The sequence below is a fragment of the Rhipicephalus microplus genome, chromosome 3, assembly GCF_043290135.1.
Source record: "Rhipicephalus microplus isolate Deutch F79 chromosome 3, USDA_Rmic, whole genome shotgun sequence".
NCBI lineage: Eukaryota > Metazoa > Arthropoda > Arachnida > Ixodida > Ixodidae > Rhipicephalus > Rhipicephalus microplus.
The window spans coordinates 84,525,332-84,544,534 of NC_134702.1; the positions used below are offsets into that span (position 1 = coordinate 84,525,332).

The 19,203-nt window shown below is 45.8% G+C and overlaps 2 protein-coding genes across 3 annotated transcripts in view; one reads left to right on the plus strand and one right to left on the minus strand.

Moving 5' to 3' along the window:
• LOC119160000 (uncharacterized) overlaps positions 1 to 19,203 on the minus strand; it is a 233,566-nt gene that overhangs the window by 52,375 nt on the left and 161,988 nt on the right. The gene's annotated exons all lie outside the window — the stretch shown is intronic.
• Positions 11,049 to 19,203, plus strand: part of LOC119172821 (protein ABHD15) — a 238,403-nt gene continuing 230,248 nt past the window's right edge. The window contains exon 1 of the mRNA XM_075889910.1: positions 11,049 to 11,178. The gene's annotated coding sequence lies outside the window, so the exon portion shown is untranslated. The remainder of the gene's footprint in view (positions 11,179 to 19,203) is intronic.

A 19,203-nucleotide genomic window follows, 5' to 3' on the forward strand; every position in this document is an offset into this window, starting at 1 on the left:
ACACAAGAGCCGATGGACGGAACGGTGGCTGGAAAGGCTGCAGGTGGGGCTGGAGCTGAGTCTGAGAGGTCACGTCAACATACGTAGCCGGCATACCCGCTGCAAAGGACGGAGGACGAGCGGCAGCTTCGGCGTAGGTCAGAAGGGCGGGTGCTGGAACGACTTGGGGCGGCCTGGCGATCACTTGCGCGTAACTCAGGGGCGCAAGAGCCGGAGGCTGTGGGGGCTGATACGCAGACATTACCTCCGCTATTTCCTGTTCAATCGCTCGACGGATGGGAGGGAGAAGGGTAGTAGCCGATTGTTGAACAGCTGGTTGGTGGGCAAAGGGCAGGAGCGAGAACTGACGCACGAATTCCTCACGGATGAAGGACTTTAGGTCTGCCATCAACGCCACTTGGTCACAACTGGCCTCCAAGCCAGCAAGTGTTGCAGCTCGTGGTGGGGAGCGTCGGGTCATCGAACGCTGCTGGCGGAGCTCCTTGTAGCTCTGGCACAGTGTGATGACCTCAGCCACTGTGCCGGGGTTTTTGGCAAGCAGCATCGTGAAGGCATCATCGTCAGTGCCATTCATGACGTTCCGGATCTTGTTTGATTCGGACATGCTGTCGTTGGATTTCTTGCACAGGTTCAGGACATCTTCAAGGTAACTGGCTAATGATTCACCGGCCTGCTGAGCGCGTTCGCGTAAACGCTGCTCGGCTTGCAGCTTACGAAACGGCAGGGCGGCCAAAAACGTTGGTGATAGTGGTCTTGAAATCGAACCAGGTTGCGAAATCGGATGCGTGGTTGTTATACCACACGCCGGCCCCACCCGCGAGGTAGAAAACCAGGTTGCCGAGTTTACCTGCCTCGTCCCAATGATTGGGGACGCTGACGCGTTCGTACATGGCGAGCCAGTTTTCGACGTCGGTGCCGTCCGCGCCGGTGAAGACAGGAGGGGCGCGGATGCGGGGGACACCGGAACATGGCGTCGGCGCAGGAGGAAGCGTTTGCTGAGCGGCGTCTTGGTGCATGGTAGAAGGCACAGTACGTGATCTAAGCTCCAAGGGCTTCAAATGCGAACCGAAGGTGTTTGAAGGGCACAGCACTCTCCACCAAATTGTTAAGGCGTTTATTAGCCGGCACACAGCGAGCATTCACAATGGCGACAGTAACGGCTACGGCTCACAGCGCGAGCGGCATCCCTTTTGGGTAGAACCACTAGAAGGCACCTGAGAGTTCCACCAATTCCAGTGTTCGGAAGCTTCTCTACAATTTAACCAGCTGTTTGCACTTGCGCTACGATGACAAGACCATGAGTATTCGCAACAGCAGAAGCGATAAGCTGGTAGGAAGCACTAATGCGGCGAGGTAACCCTGGACACTGCTACATAAAGCATCTTCAGCGCATGGCACCTAACTACAATTGACGTTAACCTGACGTGACGTTAACGCAACGTGACGGCTGTATCATAGGAGTACATATGCAATGTTTATAAAATTGGATAGCCAGCAGGATAGTAAATCACCTGTGGCACATACCGTGGGTATGTGCCACTGTCTGGCGGGAAGTGTTTGTCAATGTACGAGATGTGCATGTGACATTATCCATGTCATGGCCAGCACCTCATATTCGCCAAACTATGTTACCCTACCATACTGATTTTGGTTCACTCCAAGCTAATGGGGTGATCCTGAGAGCAATCAGACGTAAACGGCTAGATAGATAAATAAATACGCAGATAGACGCCAAAAGTTCTTGCAGTACACAAAGAAATGCTTCGCATTTAATACACGCTCCACCTCCAGTACAGCAGCCCGGCTGTCATTCATCTGTACAACAAAATAATTGGCAACTTCCGTTCTAACCATAAGCACTCTTTTGCTGGTAACGCAAGTACTCATATTACAAATAATAAGTTCGTCATGCCTTGCCATGGTGTGATGATTGGCAGAGGAGTGAAGCCGGAATTGTTTAGGACATTTGCCAAGAAGAGTGCTTATGGTTAGAACGGAAATTGACATTGTTTTGTTGCACAGATGAATGACAGCCGGGCTGCTGTACTGGAGGCGAAGCAAGTAAAATTTTCGGACTGAAAACTAGCAAAATAAACTCGTGCCTCTACGCATAAGTCGTATGTCTATAAAAAGAGAAGCCTACTTGACATCACGTAAATAACCGATTGCCATGTGAGACAGCTTTCAGCTCTCTCATAGTAGAGTACCAAGTACTGTAATTGTGAACTACTTTTTCTAACCACACGCTGTTGTGCTCTTACCTCACGCCGTAATTTTTGTCAACAGGTCCTCATCAAGTGTGACGCCCATGTTCCGGCTTTATGTTCTCCCACAGTAGAGTAACAAGTTCTCAAAATTGTTAACCACTTTTTCTAAACAATTAACTCCCCTTCAGCATTTAATGCCTAATGCACATCTTAGCAGGGGCCCACAATGAGTAACACTTCCCTCATTTTATGCAACTGCTGTCGCATTTTATCGCCATGTCCAGTCAACCTGTCCCGGGGTAGATGTGTTGAACCATCCTATTGTTGACACAACAGCCGCTTCGTGGCTCTCGTTAGTTAGTCCGGCCGGCCGTACTTGCTCTAGTCGTGTGTCTTGGAACGTGCTAATGGCATCATTTCTGCCTAGCCACCTCCTGGACTTCGTATGGCGGCCTATCTTTGACCGCTTCGTAAGGTGGAAATTGGTCCAATCAGCAACATACCCGAACTGCTCCCTACGGGAAACAAATCAGAATGTTCTAAAGCAATGAGTTATTGCTCTTTTTTTCTGGAGGGTCATGCATGCTGGTTTTCGCAGTCTGGGAGTAAACCGCTTCCTTTCATCTATGTAGGCGTTCTTCTCGAGGCCGCTTCACCTGCCTTCTCATTGTTGCTGGCACTTACTGTACTTGGCACTATTGCTGCGAGGTGGTTCCAGCGGGCCGTCGCCATCGCACACTCTTTCCGATCTTGGAGCGACTGTACATAGAACTGCTATATGTGCTCTGTCACAAGAACTTTTCTTTCTCGGTGAGAAGGGATTCCTTCGCCAGTGGTCCTGCCCCTTTGTATTCGTCTGTGAGAGACGTACAAAACTTGTCTTTCGGCCTGCCTCGTTTTCGTAGGCTGTTGTCTGTTCAGTACCGGCAGAAATGTCACGCAAATACACAAAATGTACTTTTAATAACACAAGCTTGCGGGGCGCGAAATTTTCGATAAAGATAAATTCCCGTTTTGTCCGGGAATGTAATTTCGAAATAAATGTTCCATACAGCACTTGGCAGTCCGACGTATACAGTCACCAGCTTGATTACTAGCATTAAGCACTGATATAGCCTGAATTAGCATTTGTTATGGATCCAGCGTCCCGCAAATTTTAGCTGTTGATAGAGAATATTCACGTGTTTTATTTGTGTTTTTGTTTAGAATTTATTGTACATATGTATAAATATATTTTTGTAACAGATACCTTTGTGCCTGTGCATCTTCTCTTTTGTTCAGCTGTTCTGTTGAAAGGTTATTTATGTCCATACTCTGTGAGAATAAATTTCCCTAACATATTCATCCGAATTTTGCGTGGGTGCGACCATCAGCGCTGTGGGTGGAGCTTACATTTATTCTTAGGCTGTAACCAACAATAGGTCCTAAGGTCCATGATGTCAACGTCGAAGCCACCGAATGTATAATATAAAGAGTTTGTGCTTCTGAATGTCTTATATATTGTTTTATCACGATTATGATTGATATTAGTATGTGCCTAAACCTCTTTTAATTTCACATTTTCCCGCTACTAGACGAACCCAAATATTTAATATGGTTACCGGCAAACACAGAGCTTAATATATCTAGTCTGAAAGAGATGGTCCACAAAGTAACGAGATAATCAATTTGTAGCGCTACATGAACGGGCCCCTCGGCCAATATTCCTGGCATCACCGACGTAACGCTCAAAGATTTGCTTGCATTCTGCGCAGAGCGCGCTACAGACAGGCAAGGCGCGCCTTCCCCGCGCCCCACTCAATTTGAGGCAGAAAACAAGTGGCTCCATACCGACAGTTACAAACTTCCACTGACAATTTGAGAGCCCACATAAGACACCTCTGCCGAGTTCCTGGTCACCATGTTGCAGTGTTGCCACTTCAAAGACCACAAGCTATGTTTTCAAAGATTATTTCTGCCCATAAAGAATGTCTTCCTTTTGGCTTCACTTCAGCAACAAGACCAGCGTCATCTCCGTGGTGCCTACAACAACCACAGGTGTGCCTCACTATTCCGTGAATAACGAACAAGAGCCGTCAATCAACAGTGGTCCTACGACAGGTGACATTGTCGCCACTCAACGAAAAATATGGCCAGAGAACCCACATTTACACCGATGGATCAGTCTCGGCTGACAGCTCCACAGGTGCTGTTGTCATCCCAACGTACCAGGTCACTATAAAGCTCAAACTATCGCATAGGACAACATCCACAGCAGCGGAGCTTTCCGCCTCACGTGCTGCTATACTTTATATCGCGGAAGCCCGGCCTCAAAAATGGGCTGTGTTCTGTGACTCCAAGGCATCCCTTCAGAGTTTGCAATCAGCTTTACGAAAAAGGGTGCATCAACAACTAGTGAATGAAATAAGAGAAGTGCTTCACGAAGTTTTATCGAAAGGACATGACGTGGTGTTCCAGTGGTTACCGGGACATTGGTATTGTCGGTAACGACCTTGCTGATAATGATGCCCCATCCGCCCACGCGGACGCCCAGACGACCCCAATTCCATTGTCGAGAACCGACGCTGCAAGGGGCCTTCACTCGTTCGCTAACACAATGTCGGAAACTTGGCTGAGTGACCCTAGTGTCGGGAACCGCCGCCTACACAAATTGGAACCATCGAGAAAACTTAAAGTTCTATCGGACCTCTCCCGCCAGGATGCAACTTCACTGTGCCGCCTGTGGTTAGGAGTAGCTTTTACGAAGGCGTACTCCTTTCGCATAGGAATGGCGGATAGCTCCCGATGTGAATCGGGCGACACTGACGAGACAATATAACATCTACTGTGTTCATGTGAACGTTTTGCGAGCGAACGCAACTTGCTGCGTGAAACGTTAGAGGCACTACACAGTAGACCGTTTTCCGAAGAGAAGAAAGATCCTTGGTTCATGGCTCTACGCGTCGCAGGCCAGCAAAGCGACGCGGGCATTGCTAAGTTTTCTAAAGACGACCAAACTACGCGACCGCTTATAAGCGTGCAATGGACAAGGTCACATCTACACACACGTTGCCCTTCACTTCTCTCTCTCTCTTCTCCTTTAATCTCCTCATTCCTTCCCCCAGTGCAGGGTAGCAAACCGGACGTGCGTCTGGTTGACCTCTCTGCCTTTCAATTCTTCCCTTCCTCCTCCTCCTCCTCTACCTAAACCCCGTGCATCTTCACAGGAGCTACGCATATTTATACCTGGGCAACAAGTGCAAACTATGCAAAAGGGCTTCGTATAAACATATACTGTTGGAATGCCCCAAGTCATCAACAAGTTCTCCTGAGGACCTCCGGAGAAGTGGCGCCTGGCCCTGCTCAGCACGGAGGTCGAAGACCAAAAATGGGCTGAACAGCAGGTCACTTATATAAGCTATGGGGAGGCAAGGCCTCCTGGTCTCTACCTGTGTTGTCTGGGCTGGGCCACAAACAAGACAGCTTTTGTAATAAAATTAGTTCACTCCGTTATGTCCTAGTAGTGCGAAGACTGAGGAAACAGCGGCACTGGTGGCTTTACCCTTCACCATTTCTTCCTCATTGCCCTCATTTCACCTTCCCACCTTCTTTCTGTACGGTAGTGTATACGACTATGCTTTGCTTAACCCTCTTTCCCATCCTGACCCCCTTTCCCACCCCCTTGATGTACTACATACTAAACATGGTTATGCTGTGTTTCCCTTCTCTTTTTGTTTCTTTCTGTATCTTATTTCACACTATCAATTTCTTTCTGTTTTTTACACTGACAATCTCAGAATTAATTTCACTCTGTCAGCTCCTATTTCTACAACGAAAACTGTACATTGCTAAGAGAAACAAAAAACCGTTCGGCATTCGTGTTCCGAGCGGTCTCCATTGGCTGTGCTGTCAGCTACGTCATTCTCAGTGTCGTGTCCAAGCACGCACGCCATTCGCTGCGTTGTGAGTGACGCCGTCCATCCCGTCGCAACCGTGGCACCGAGCGCCCACGCATCAGTTTCTTCTGAGTGCTTCCATATGGGTAAGTCACGGATAACTTTAGAAGAGCACCGACAGCGGGAACGTGGGAGAGCTCGCACGCGCCGGGCTGACGGTGCAGTCCAGGCCCAAGAAGTGGTCCAGGAGGCCGAGTGCCGGCAGCAACTGCGTACCGATGATCCTGCAGCCTTCCAAGCCACGGTAAATAACGAACGGGAATGCAAGCGCCGGGGACGGGCGGGTCCAGCAAACCACGCCGCTGCAGTCGCGATGTCAAACGTTTGCAAGAACGCCGCGCCGAACAAGCGCCGTTGCGGGTACGACAGCACCAACGTGACGACTGCGGGAGCGTGTTCGCCGGAACGAGAGTTTCTTCAGTGGCACTTTGGCTTCGGCTGCCACTGTGACTACCTGTGGTTCGAGAATAACCACTGTGATTAAAGCGTTGCAAAACGCATTTCACTGCTCATTACACTCCTCCGTGACCGTGATCATGCAAGGCTCGATGTGCGGCCTGTGAAATAAACACTGTTGTAAATCCAAGCCAAACATGTGTCTAACCACATTAAGAAGCACAAACATGTAAGCAATAATTGTGAAAGGCTTGAGCGCAGCGTCGGGTGGAACCCACTGCTAAACACAGGGGATGCACGTTTCAGATTTCGCTAGTTAACCGCTGGTACGGAGTGCTTGCGCGGGGATTTGTTTTGCTAGCGTTGTTTCGTTTTTTTTTTCCCAAAGCAATGGTTCCCATAAATGTTTGGCCTGGTAACGTGACTGAATAGCCCTCCGCGAAGTGATGTTTACTAATGATAGCGCACAATGTGAGAATTAATGAAAAAACACTTCTTCAGACTTCGCTGACGGACATCCCAGAAAAGAATTGCGTCTTTTCAGCTAACAAAGCAATCTTTTATTACCTCCAGCAGATCACTCAGGCGGCCGTTAACAGAAGAGCCTTTTTTTTTCTAAATGAAATGTCGTTCGATATGTTTTACCTCATGGGTATGCTCAGCTTATGGATGACACGTATGTAAGGCCATAACGGGGACCTCGCGATTTCTTCAAGCACACACTTTATTCGAATGGCTATTCGCCTAAATGACATTTATGACGAACTCGACAATAAAACGTGCTGGTACACCATCTTGCTGAGGAGCTCGGCCTCGCCACCTTTCTTGTATAGCACGATTTGAAGAACTAGAGCTGTGCACGGACCTAATTTACGAGCCCGAGCCCGACTAGAGCCCACAGACTGCATCGAAGGCCCACTCTAGCCCGGCGCAATCAGACTGCGAGCCCACCCGGCCGGGCCCGAAGTACACAAACAAAAGCCCCGGCCCGGCCCGACTTGACGTGCAGGTTTTCTGCAAAGGCAAAATATCATTTTCCGACAATTTGGCGTTTCATTCAACAATGCAATCTGAAACATTAGCAAACGATATTTTACAGTGACTGCATAGACAAATTACAACAACAACAACAACAACAACAACAACAACAACAACAACAACAACAACAACAACAACAACAACAACAACAATAATAATAATAATAATAATAATAATAATAATAATAATAATAATAATAATAATAATAATAATAATAATAATAATAATTATAATAATAATAATAATTCGGGTTTCGCATACCAAAACCATGATCATGAAAGAGGCCGAAGTGGAGGACTCCGTAAATTTCGACCATGTGTTGTTGTTTATTTTGCACTGACACCGCACAGTGCACGTGCCTGTACTATTTCGCCTCCATCGAAATGCAGCCGCTGCGGCCGGCAGCGAACCCGCGACTATCACCTCAGAAGTCGAGTGCCTTAACCACTGCTCCACCGTGGCGGACGGATACATTACACGGTGTAGTGTTCAAATTAAAATGTGTCAAGTAATTTGGGCTACAGTTTAGTGTGGCGTTTCAGCATCACACTTTCCCCCACAACGAAGTTCCGTTCACTGGTAGCCGGAATCGAATTTAATTTTTCTCGGGCGTAGCACGCCTGGGATATTTAGACTGCTTGTTATTCCAAAAGTTTGGAGCCTCAGATGCAGGACAAGGGGTGATTCCATAGACAGATAGTCATAAAGCTCATTGTCCATGCTCATCGCTACGTGCTGAAAAGAATTTCGACACAACGTCTATATTTTGGACCTGATACGGGCTTCGCACCTTGCTCGGCCTGCCCGATAAGGAAACAAGGCAACCTGAGGCTGGCCCAGGCACGGGATGAAGAAACGTCGGCCTACCTCAGCCTCGTCCGCCGGAAGGGACGGGCTCAGGCTTTCGGGCTACCTGGGGTATGTGCACCTCATAAAGAAGAGCTGGCGCTGCACTAATGCCCTTTATGTTCACCGTATCCTTAGTAACGCTTTCAACCCTTATGTGGTTTTACATCTGTTTCACACTATTTTCCCCTTTTAATAGCGAGGATTATTTCAGTCAATGCTTTCACGCCCGAAGGCCGTCGTAGATCTGAGATAGTGGGGAAATGTAACGACGAAAAGTGGGCAAATCCCACTACACTTATGTGCCTACCGCCACTCCCGCTTGACTCACTACTCCCGCAACTCACCACTACGGCCACGCCCCTCCTCTAGTTCATTCTCACTTCATTCAATCTACCTAATTCATCCCACTTAATTCAAAATACGCACGCCCCAGCCTCGCTGTTTCATTAGTGTTCGCCAAGCGAAGCTGGCTGGATTTTTCAAATGCACATTATGATACGCATTTGAATAAATACCGTGAAATAAAAAAAAGATGCAAGTGGGGTTATGACTCTCGCCTTGGGACCACGCCTACGTGGGCCGTAATACACCTAGCGCTTTCGTTTGTTTTGTTTTGGTTAATTCACTTCTGTTTTTCCTCTACTCTAATCTCTCTCTTGCTTTCTTCCCACTTTCCTTATGAGGGATTCTTGAAAGAGAGAGGAAAAGGGGTCAAGTTTCTGTCTGCCGAATATGGCGACACGGCTAAGCTCCTTGTAAGGAATGGGAAAAGGGGATAAAAGGAACAGTAGAAAGATAAATGTGAAGGAGCACTTGTCGCACACGAGTGAAGAAAGAGGAGAGCAGAGATAAGAGAGATGGGGGACACGGTAGAACTAGTCCGAGGACGGTGCACCGATCGGCGAGATCTGGCACCGGGAATCACGGACAACACAACCATTGAGCCCGAAATCCACCAAGCGAGTCCAACCAGCGCCTGCTGGTCGAACGCATTGCTAGGTGACGCAAGATGCCGTGGCGTGAGTATAGGGAGGAGTTCTTATCTAACACCGGGCGGGTTTTTTCCCAAGGTGAAATAATTCTGCTTTTTAAAGGGGAAGAAATGTAAGCAGATCTCACGTACCACAGGAATCGATGTTATTTGCAGTCTGATAATTAATCGGAGTGCGAGGAGCACGCAAGGAGGTTACAGTCACAGATCAAGTGCCGCACATCTTTTCGAATGACTGATATTCGAGCGACTTGGTTGCTGTTCAACATGTTGCGTGGATTCAGTGCGATGGAACGAGTAGAGAGGACACCGATATTTCGGGACACTGTGTGTATTTCTGAGCACGTGAATAAGGCAATCAGAAAAATTATGGAGCTTTCTACATCCACAATGAAGACCACAGCACTGTTAGCGTGCCTTCCATTTCCTGGTACGACCGCTTATTAATGAGAACTAATGACAATTTTGTCGAGGAAAGTATCGATGATGTTATTTGAAGCGAGTGTAATGTAAGTGTGAATTGTAAAGTCCCAGACATCTCCGACGGTGGCAAATGATCTTTTCGTCGACTTTTCTTTCTTGCCATTTACATTATAGTTTTTTTCCGGTATAACCCCCCATACTTTACTTGATATCATTTTCTGTTAGTTCTCTATAATATGTTGTCTAACAAAAATGAGCCCTTAAGTTTACACTTCTTGCTGTATGACAGAGTAATCTATTTTTTTTTTGAATGGTTTTGTCACCTCTACGGTGGACACCTGATACGGTCGTTCTGCTCAGTCCACCTTCAATCTTTTCAGGTTTATCCTCTGTTTGTTGTTATCGGCATGTGTTAACGTGGCTATAGGTGAAGTTTCAACGTCTGCGTTTATGTGCTAATAAAGTTAATTGTGATAACAACCAGTGTTCGTGTCCCTTCTTTACAGCTGTGCGTGTTGTGCCGCCCTGAATCCACTGAACATCTCGAATTCATTACGAATGGAGTGCATGAATGATATTTCGTTTCCTACAGTTCGTCGATTTGTGTGTATGTGCATGTGTGTGTGCGTGTATGTGTGTGTGTATTTGTGCGTGTGTATGTGTTGCTGTGCATCTGGAGTTTGTGTGTAGCTTTATATCTTAACCAAGTGGTCATGTGAATCCTATAGTGCTGTTATGCACCTGTACTATATTAAGCGTCGCATTTAGCACCACTCTTTGAAGGGGCTTAGTGCTTATGTGAATTACCGAGTCTTCACAGGTTTATACGAGCTGCCTCAATGTGCGATTGTATACGTTGTTTTTCCATAGATGTGACCATCAGTAACCCTGCTGTCCGTGAAAAAGAATATCCGGCGCTTTAGGAAAGGGTCAGCTGCTCCTAAACAACACTTAAAATTATTAAATTACTTCTCATCGAACCAGAAAGAGAAGCATTTACAGTGTACAACAATGAATAGTCGCCTGCACTTTCATCTCCACGTGCTGGCGGCGCTAGAAGCCGTAAAACGCTTTTTAGCGAGACCACAGCCATGGGCGCTTGCCGCTATGCTCGTCAGATGGCGCGGCGTGCCCTAAGCGCTTTTTCCCACTGCATCGTCTGCTACGGAATTGAACCGGCTTGCTTTAGCAGACGACGCGTCTGCATCAGTGGTTACAGTCGTGTGCGGAGAGCGCGCGCGCGCGAGCGCAGCGTTGAAGCCTCACATCTCTGGTTTATAATCGCCGTTGGCACAACGAGACTCTTCGACAAAGGGCGCGCAAGTGACTGCGATGGCACGTGAGTGGTTCGGCCGGCGTTTCTTTGCTCGAGCTAGGCCTTCGCATATGTGGCAGCACGTACTCACACCTCCGGTGCTCGCTTTGTTTCGCGAGCGACGTTTAAATAACGCTTCTCAGACCTTCTCCCATTTCTCAGAGTATAGGAAGCACTTGGACATTTTGGTTAGAGTAGTCCTAAAGAAGTATTAGTATTTCAGCGAGATGTGCTATACTTCACCAACGTTCACTTCAGTGAAACCCGCATGCATAACGACATCACGCCTGTAGGGTTGTGCCAATATAGGAGAATTCAAAGGGATGAATCCAATATTATGCTATTCGATTCGAGGGCAGAGTTCAGAAATGACTGTCCGGTAGTACAGGTATTTTTGTTCATACCGATACTGCTAATACAGATCTGCTAATACTGCTAATCTGCGATACTGCTAATACAGTCTGATTGATTTGGCGCGGCATATCTATAATTTCGAATAGTGCCAAAGACTTGAGGCAAATAAAATAGCTGCTGTATAGAGTGTCCTGCTTCTTCTGCAAGACCTTATTTTGCGCTATCTTCTGTTTCTAGGTTTATCAAGCAAATTGCAGTATGCTTTAAAACATCACACTTGCGGGATCAGACATAAAACAGGAATTAAAAATAGGGGATACCTGTGGCATTATTATATACAAAAAACGTGAGAACCTCCGTATCAGAGAGCAGGCTGTCGATCATTCATAAAGCAACGATTGGGTGGATGTATAGCTCTCTCGTTACTTTCAGAAAATCACTGTGCATACCAGGACGCTTCTAGTTTATTTAAAACGTTCGCACATGTGATTTCACACTTGACGGAATTCATTCGAATGATATTAACTTCACATCTTTATGATACTAGGATGCACGCATCATATATTGATTAGCAGTAAAGATGGCACGTTAGTTCAAAACTGTTCCGCGGGTGCCCAACGCTTGACTCTATCCGCTTGTGGTATTATTCGATTTTGATACCCATTCAGTGTCGTTTCGCAAGTGATAACTTTCGCGTCTACTGTTTCTTCTGTTCGATTTCACTCATATAAAGAGGTTAAATGGTTATGTCTAAGTGTAAATGTAGAAATGAATATCAGAATCTTGACAGACTCTTAACCTAACACTATTGAGGACTTGTAAGTCTTTTCTGGAAGAAAAAAAAACTTTGACAGACCAAGTTTTTTTTTCTATGTCACCTAACGAAAGTTTGATATAAATGCTCTAAATGGGCTATCGAACAAGTGCAAAGTTTAGCTTATTCTATAACGTGCTGGATGTCGATCACTTCTTGGCATACTGCAAAAGATGCGAAAATACATTAAAGCTATCGTGTGAACATCAGTTGTGTGGACTGAAACTTTTGACTAAAAAAAAAAGCGCCACTGTACATACGAAGCAACAGAACCTTATAATTTAAAATAATTAATGAGAAGCAATGTCACACGTTACAAAAGAAGCCCCATTGATTAAACAATCCAGGTCACATCTTCTTTATCGCTGATACTATTTTTCTACATTAACTAATATAACCAGCTAAACAGCATCACTCTCTATCAAAATAAAATATCGCTTTGTTATTGAAGCAGCCAAGATCGTACAGCAAAAAAAAGCTTCACGCTGACAATAAATACAGCAGAAATTATAATCGAGGAGGCATTGCCACAAAAAATGAAATAGTGAGTTCTTTCTTATGAACATATGAAAGCTGGAAAGTGAAATCGTTGTTTTTCCGGTAAGCGGTGGCCGGACGAAGAGCCACACAACGCCCGCGAAATACGGGTGATCGCTCACAAATGCGAATAAATTCTGTGAGCGAGGTCAAAGATTTTTCAATGCCATTTTTGGTTTGGTCCAGGCCTGACATTTATTACCTACGAAGTATAACTTACCCACCAAACACTTTCGCGTCATGGAGAACTTTCAACCACTCTTTCAGCCGAATTGTGAACCCGATTGAAATTTGTTCCGACTCACGTGAAGACAGGCTGGATCGATGGAGAAGAAAACTAAAAAAATTGCGTTTATTGAAATGAAAATTGTCGACTAAGGACACTCGGTCGTGCTTTTAGTATTCCTTGTCTTTCTGTGTTACGTTTGTGTTATGTTCTGGTTTATACATAAAAAAATACGACAGATGAAAAAAAGCAATATCTTTCTATCAGATAGCATTTATTGTTTTGTGTCAACTGATGTAGGTTAAAAAAAAAACTCCACACTCGAGTTGAATATTTCAGCAGCTATAACTTTCTTCTTTCATTTGCGTGGTCTGTTATGTATAGTAAACAATCAAATCATGCAATTCATATAATGTGTCTTTATTTGTACTACACATACGATTGGGGTTGTTGCTAAAAAATAAAAAATACCATTTCCGTTTGTAAATTGACAGAACCACATCACAGTTGCGGATTCCGACTTCTTAGAGTGTCGAAGTACTTGCATACTATTTTGTCGAAGTACTTGCATAATATTTCGCGTTTGTGCAACGAGTGCAATAAAAGAAAATATCTCTGTCAATTTGAATGACGATCATATCTGGTGTTTTGTGGCACAATGGTCATTTGATAGCCAAAGAGAGCCAGTTGATGGAACTCCTGTCAATTTGAATGTCATCGACCTGCTTTCACCATGTGAGTAATTTGTGAACGGTATGGGCAAAAATAAGTGAATTTCTACCAAACCTGGGCGACCAAGCACGCCCGTGAGGCGGCGTCGAGGCAAGCCCCTGATATCCCCTCATGGGAGGCCTAGGCCCGGCCACCTAAACCTGCTGGTTTCTGACAATAAAGTTTATTCCTACTCCTCCTACAGAGTTTCTTGTTCGCTTCCAGACACAGATCTTTATCCTCACAGTCTCGAAAATGGAATTTCAAAATATTTGAATAAATCAGTCATTATCATACAAAAATGTGCGCAATATGTAAAACATTGAACACTATCACCTTACAAACATGCGTATAACTTTGTGAGATTGCTGTCATTAACTTGGTTAGGAGCACTTAGTTTAACAATATATTTAGCATTGTGATAATTACAGTTATTCTTACTCGGGGCATCACTCATCGATAACTGCAACTTGAGTAAAATTAAGAAAAAAAATCAGCAGGTTCCACATACCAGAGGAGTCGATAATATGCGAAGCATGCAGAGGGCAAAGTGGCCGTAGTGTGAAATATTATTGAGTAAAACGTTACGAAATGATCCCCGCCGCTGTGGTACAGTGGCTAAGGTACTCGGCTGCTGACCCGCAGGTCGCCGAATCGATTCCCGGCTGCGACGGCAACATTTTCAGCGGAGGCAAAAGTGATGTATACGCCCGTGTGCTCACAATTGGGTGCGTGTCAAAGAACCCAAGGTGGTCGAAATTTGCGGGGTCGTCCACTACGGCGTTTCTCATAATCATATGGTAGTTTTGGGACATTAAACTTCACATATCGATCAATCGATTGTTAAGAAATGACGCTACATGTACGTACAAATACACTATAGACGTATGTTGAGCAGTCGCATATGTTTAATGTAGGAAGTTGTTTACAGTTACGTAACGATGACAAGAGCAACATGAACGTTACCAACACCAGAAGTAGTAAGCTGATATGCATAGAGTGCTCGTGCTTGCGAGCATGATTTTCCCTGGCTAGTGCTATATACGTAGACCGATTTCAGTCGATGGCGCTTAGTTAGATAATTGAAGTTAACCTTAGGTGACGTCTGTACCATGGCAGTACATATGTAATGTTTACAAAATTAGACCATCACCACAATTGGTGAACCTCACCACTACTCATTCCTTGACTTTATACAAGAAAAAAAAATCTGCACAGATTCGTTTGAATTGAAAAATTATTATACTTAATGGCAGACTTTCGAAAAAAATTACACCTGCACAGGTTGTTTTTCCAAAGCAGTGTCGAGACTAAGAGTGGGTCTGTGGCATAGAATACTTGATTGTCACGCACAATGATTGGGTTCTGCTGGCTGTGACCCTGATACTTATTCCTTGCGTTCCTCGGCGTAGCGCCGCTGATGCCAGTTCTTCTTAACACTGTCGCATTTAAATTATCAATGTCCGTTGTCCTCGTTCCTAGGTAGATTTAAAATGTCAATCTCCTGCGGCGCATACCCGCATATCGCGGCCCATAGTATACGGGTATGTGCCGCACGTGTCTAGAGGCAAGGGTCTGACGACGTACGCGACGGGATTTCCATGTTATTCATGACGTGAACAGCGAGACACGTTTGTCAAAGCTTCTTAGGTGTTTATGCATGCGCGTGTGTGTATATACTAATCCTTTTACCAGCGTATACACAAAGCCTGGACACTTGCATTGTCATTTAAACAATATAGCACGTTCTCTGTCACTGCCCTCGTTACAGCGAGCAAAGACGGCAGCTAGCTGCTGCGTGAGCTCGCCTTGACGACAGACCCATGTCAGAACAGTCAGTGCTTGAAACGTGACATAATCTGTCTACGCAAAGAAAATTAGTGAAGGCATTATTGAACTTTTTGCGTGGTACTGACCTATTGAATAGGCTATAGCACCCAGCTCACTTTTTTTTTGTCTTTCGCGCGTCTTTTTCGCTCTTCGCTTTCTTTCCCATCTTTATTCCCTATTCTCCCTTCCCTTTGTGCAGGGTAGCAAACCAAATGCTCCAATTTCTGGTTAACCACCTTGCCTTTCCTCCATTTTCTCTCTCTCTCTCTTTGTACACATGCTGTCGGCACAAAGCGCTTGGTGTTAGCGGGTGGTTTGTTAAGTGTTCTCTCTAGCTGAGTTCGCACAATGCTCTCCCGTAAGAAGACACTAAAAGAAGCATTTTCTTTGATCAGTACGCACCGCTTGCTACCCGTCACGTTGACAATTACCCGTTCGCGATGATGAGCTATCGTAAGACGCTAATGAAAAGCGCGTCGTCTCGAGTTACTCATCTCCCTCCAAGCGCTGTCTCGTCTCCGTTTCGGCTAGATCCAACTCATTTGAAAAGAACCCTGGGTCTGCATAAACAACGAAGTTTAAATATATACGTACCCTGGTGCCGTGGCTATGCTTTATTTGCATAATTTCCCAGACCAATCGTCCGCAACACTTGTTTGTAAGTGCTTCGTTATGCTATAAACTACGACTGAACGAAGCATGTCAGAAAACAGCGACGCTCCGTTACAGTTGGTCTGATTATTTCTAACGCGATAGCGTTAAAGAGCTCGTGTCACAAAAACTACGGCGTCCGCGTCGTTGGTTGTAACGAAAAATCATGATCTCATGCGTGACCGCAAAATCGAGAGCGATGCAAATAAAGTACGTGATAAAAATCCTGGGTCCGAGTGCGGATCCAACTGAGGACGTTTGAGTCCAAGTGGGGATCGATCCCGGGTCGTTTGTGTAAGCAAGCAGATGTTCTATACCACATGGCCACGCGTATGCCTGTGAATACAGGGAAAATAACTTCCTCTGCTCGGAAAAGCAGTGCAAATAACTTTCATGCTTTACATACAGACGCGTCCTGTATAGCTGCTTCCCAATACAACATTAAACGTTGCAGTAATAATGCGTGGTACAAGCGCCCATTGTAACGGGTGTCGAAGCATGTGATTATTATTATAATCACTTCGTGCTTTAAAGACGGTCACCCACAACAAAAGACACGCACGCAACGGCGCCTGTTCCCTCAAGGCCACACAGTGGGTGCATAACAAGTTCGAAGAGGTTTCATGCACTAAGTGTTTGAAGTACGCACTAGAAACAGAATGTAGCTATCGCGTTCAACTCTTGAAGGCAAAGCTTTAAGGTTCCCTAACACTTTTCTTTTTCATGCTTTAGTAAATTTGAGGTCACTCAGAATCTTCAGACACGACGTTTTGTTCGTGAACGCCTGGAAGTCCCGTATGCGACATCCGTGAAGACAACCACTCGAAGCCGTTTCGCAAGAAAGGGTTACATTGCGACAGAAGATATTAATACATAAAGAAAGACACGACCGCAATCTCTCAAGGGTGAGCACGTTCTTTGAGATACGTAGGAGGGTTGATGAACAACGATTGTGCAGACAAGGTCTGCTTGAAGGGTTTGGGCCACTCGAACGGCATGTCCTTCCGTTCCGTGGTCGATTTCCTCGTATATTTTAAAAACGGTGAAGTGTTTGTGTCGTGCGTACCTGTGAGCTTGTTTGTTTGTTTGTTTTTTTTGTGTGTGTGCGTGTGTGTGTGTGTGTGTTCGTGTGTGTGTGCGTGTGTGTGAGAGAGAGAAAGAAAGAGAGAGAGGGGAGGGAGGGAGAGAGGGAAGAGAGAAAGAGTGTGTATGTGTCAGGAGATGAAGACCTATAAGCCAGATAAATATTGAGGGAAACGCAAACGTCGTGGCTGCAGCGCTGCCGTTATGACAAGGCTGGTACTTCCACGCCAAACGCATAATCGCGACGCGCCCGACCTTACTCGGCCAAGAAAGAGAAAGGGTCGCGTAATCCGGCTCCCTTTGAAGATTCATCGCGGCCCTGCTTCCTCCCTTCGCGATTATCTCAGCACGCACGACGTGTCACAACGCGCGTGTTCCAGTTGCGCTCGTATCGACGAAGTTGTCATCTGTTCGTTCTTTGTCTCCGCCTGTCATGGGGTAAAGTACAGCGCCACTCCTTCCACCGTGTACTAAAACAATAGTGTCACCAAACCCTCATTGCAGCTCCCTATTTCTTTTTTTTTAAATCGAAGCATTTCTTAGCGAACTTCGGTGACTTTGAGCGTATCTATCTATCTATCTATCTATCTATCTATCTATCTATCTATCTATCTATCTATCTATCTATCTATCTATCTATCTATCTATCTATCTATCTATCTATCTATCTATCTATCTATCTATCTATCTATCTATCTAGCCGCCTACGACTTTTAGCTCTCCTGGCCGTTTCAATGATGGTATGAATACCAAACTTTGTATGGCATAACATGACTGTATGAAGAACATATTCGACAAGTCATACCATGAAAATCATGACAAGTATGCCATGAGTGTCATAATTTAGATTTTATGGTCCTGCAGCTCTTGCAGTGGTTCCCTTCACATGGCATGTTGAAAAACTGGTATGGTTTGACATTGTTGCATGGCGAACACAAGCAATAGACCGTAACATGAAAATCATGACATGCGTGTCATGTAACAACGTGATTACGTACCACGCTCATGACGCGCTCGCGGCTGTCTCGCAAGCGCCACATATACCAAAGTTGGTATTACAGTATGTGAATGGATGACGATGGTATGTGACTGGTGCAAACATTATAAACATGAGATGCGTGTCATGTAACAACATGACTACATGCTGCGCTCATGATGCGCTCGCAGCTGTTTCGCTAACTTCACATGTGCCAAACTCGGCATTACTAGACGCGAACGGACAACATAAGTAAATGACACATCCAAACATGATAATCATGATATGCGTGTCATGTAACCACATGACTACATGCCACACTGATGATGCGCTCACGGCCGTTTTGCTAGCTTCACATATGCCAAATTTGGCATTGCGTGACGCCAATGGATGACGAAGGTATGTGACTGGTCCCATGGTAATCATGAGATGCGTGTCATGTGAGCACATGACGACATGGCACAGTCAAGGCGCCAATACATTTCGACATGACGCGGTGCTCGTGCTCGCCGGCGTTCATTTCGTCGCGTCATGCCGGCGTTGCCACGCCAGGCGCCAATCCTGCCATATACATGCAGGAGCGCGCCGCGCTGCGTTGCTTTGACGCATGCGCGTTTCAGCGCGTCCGGCTTTCCCCCGTCCCGAAAAGCAGAAGATGCAGTGTTGTCTGGGTAACGCATCGGCATAGAGTAATGTTACTCTATTGCATCGGCGCGAAATGCAGCATGTCGCATTTCACGCTGCTTGCCGTTGGGCCGGGCCGACGGACGCTGGTCGCGCCTGGCATCAGAGTATAGTGGGCTCGCGTTTTGCTAACGTAGCGTCACTGTGCCCAGCGTGCACGCGCGTCAACGTTACATTGGAGTA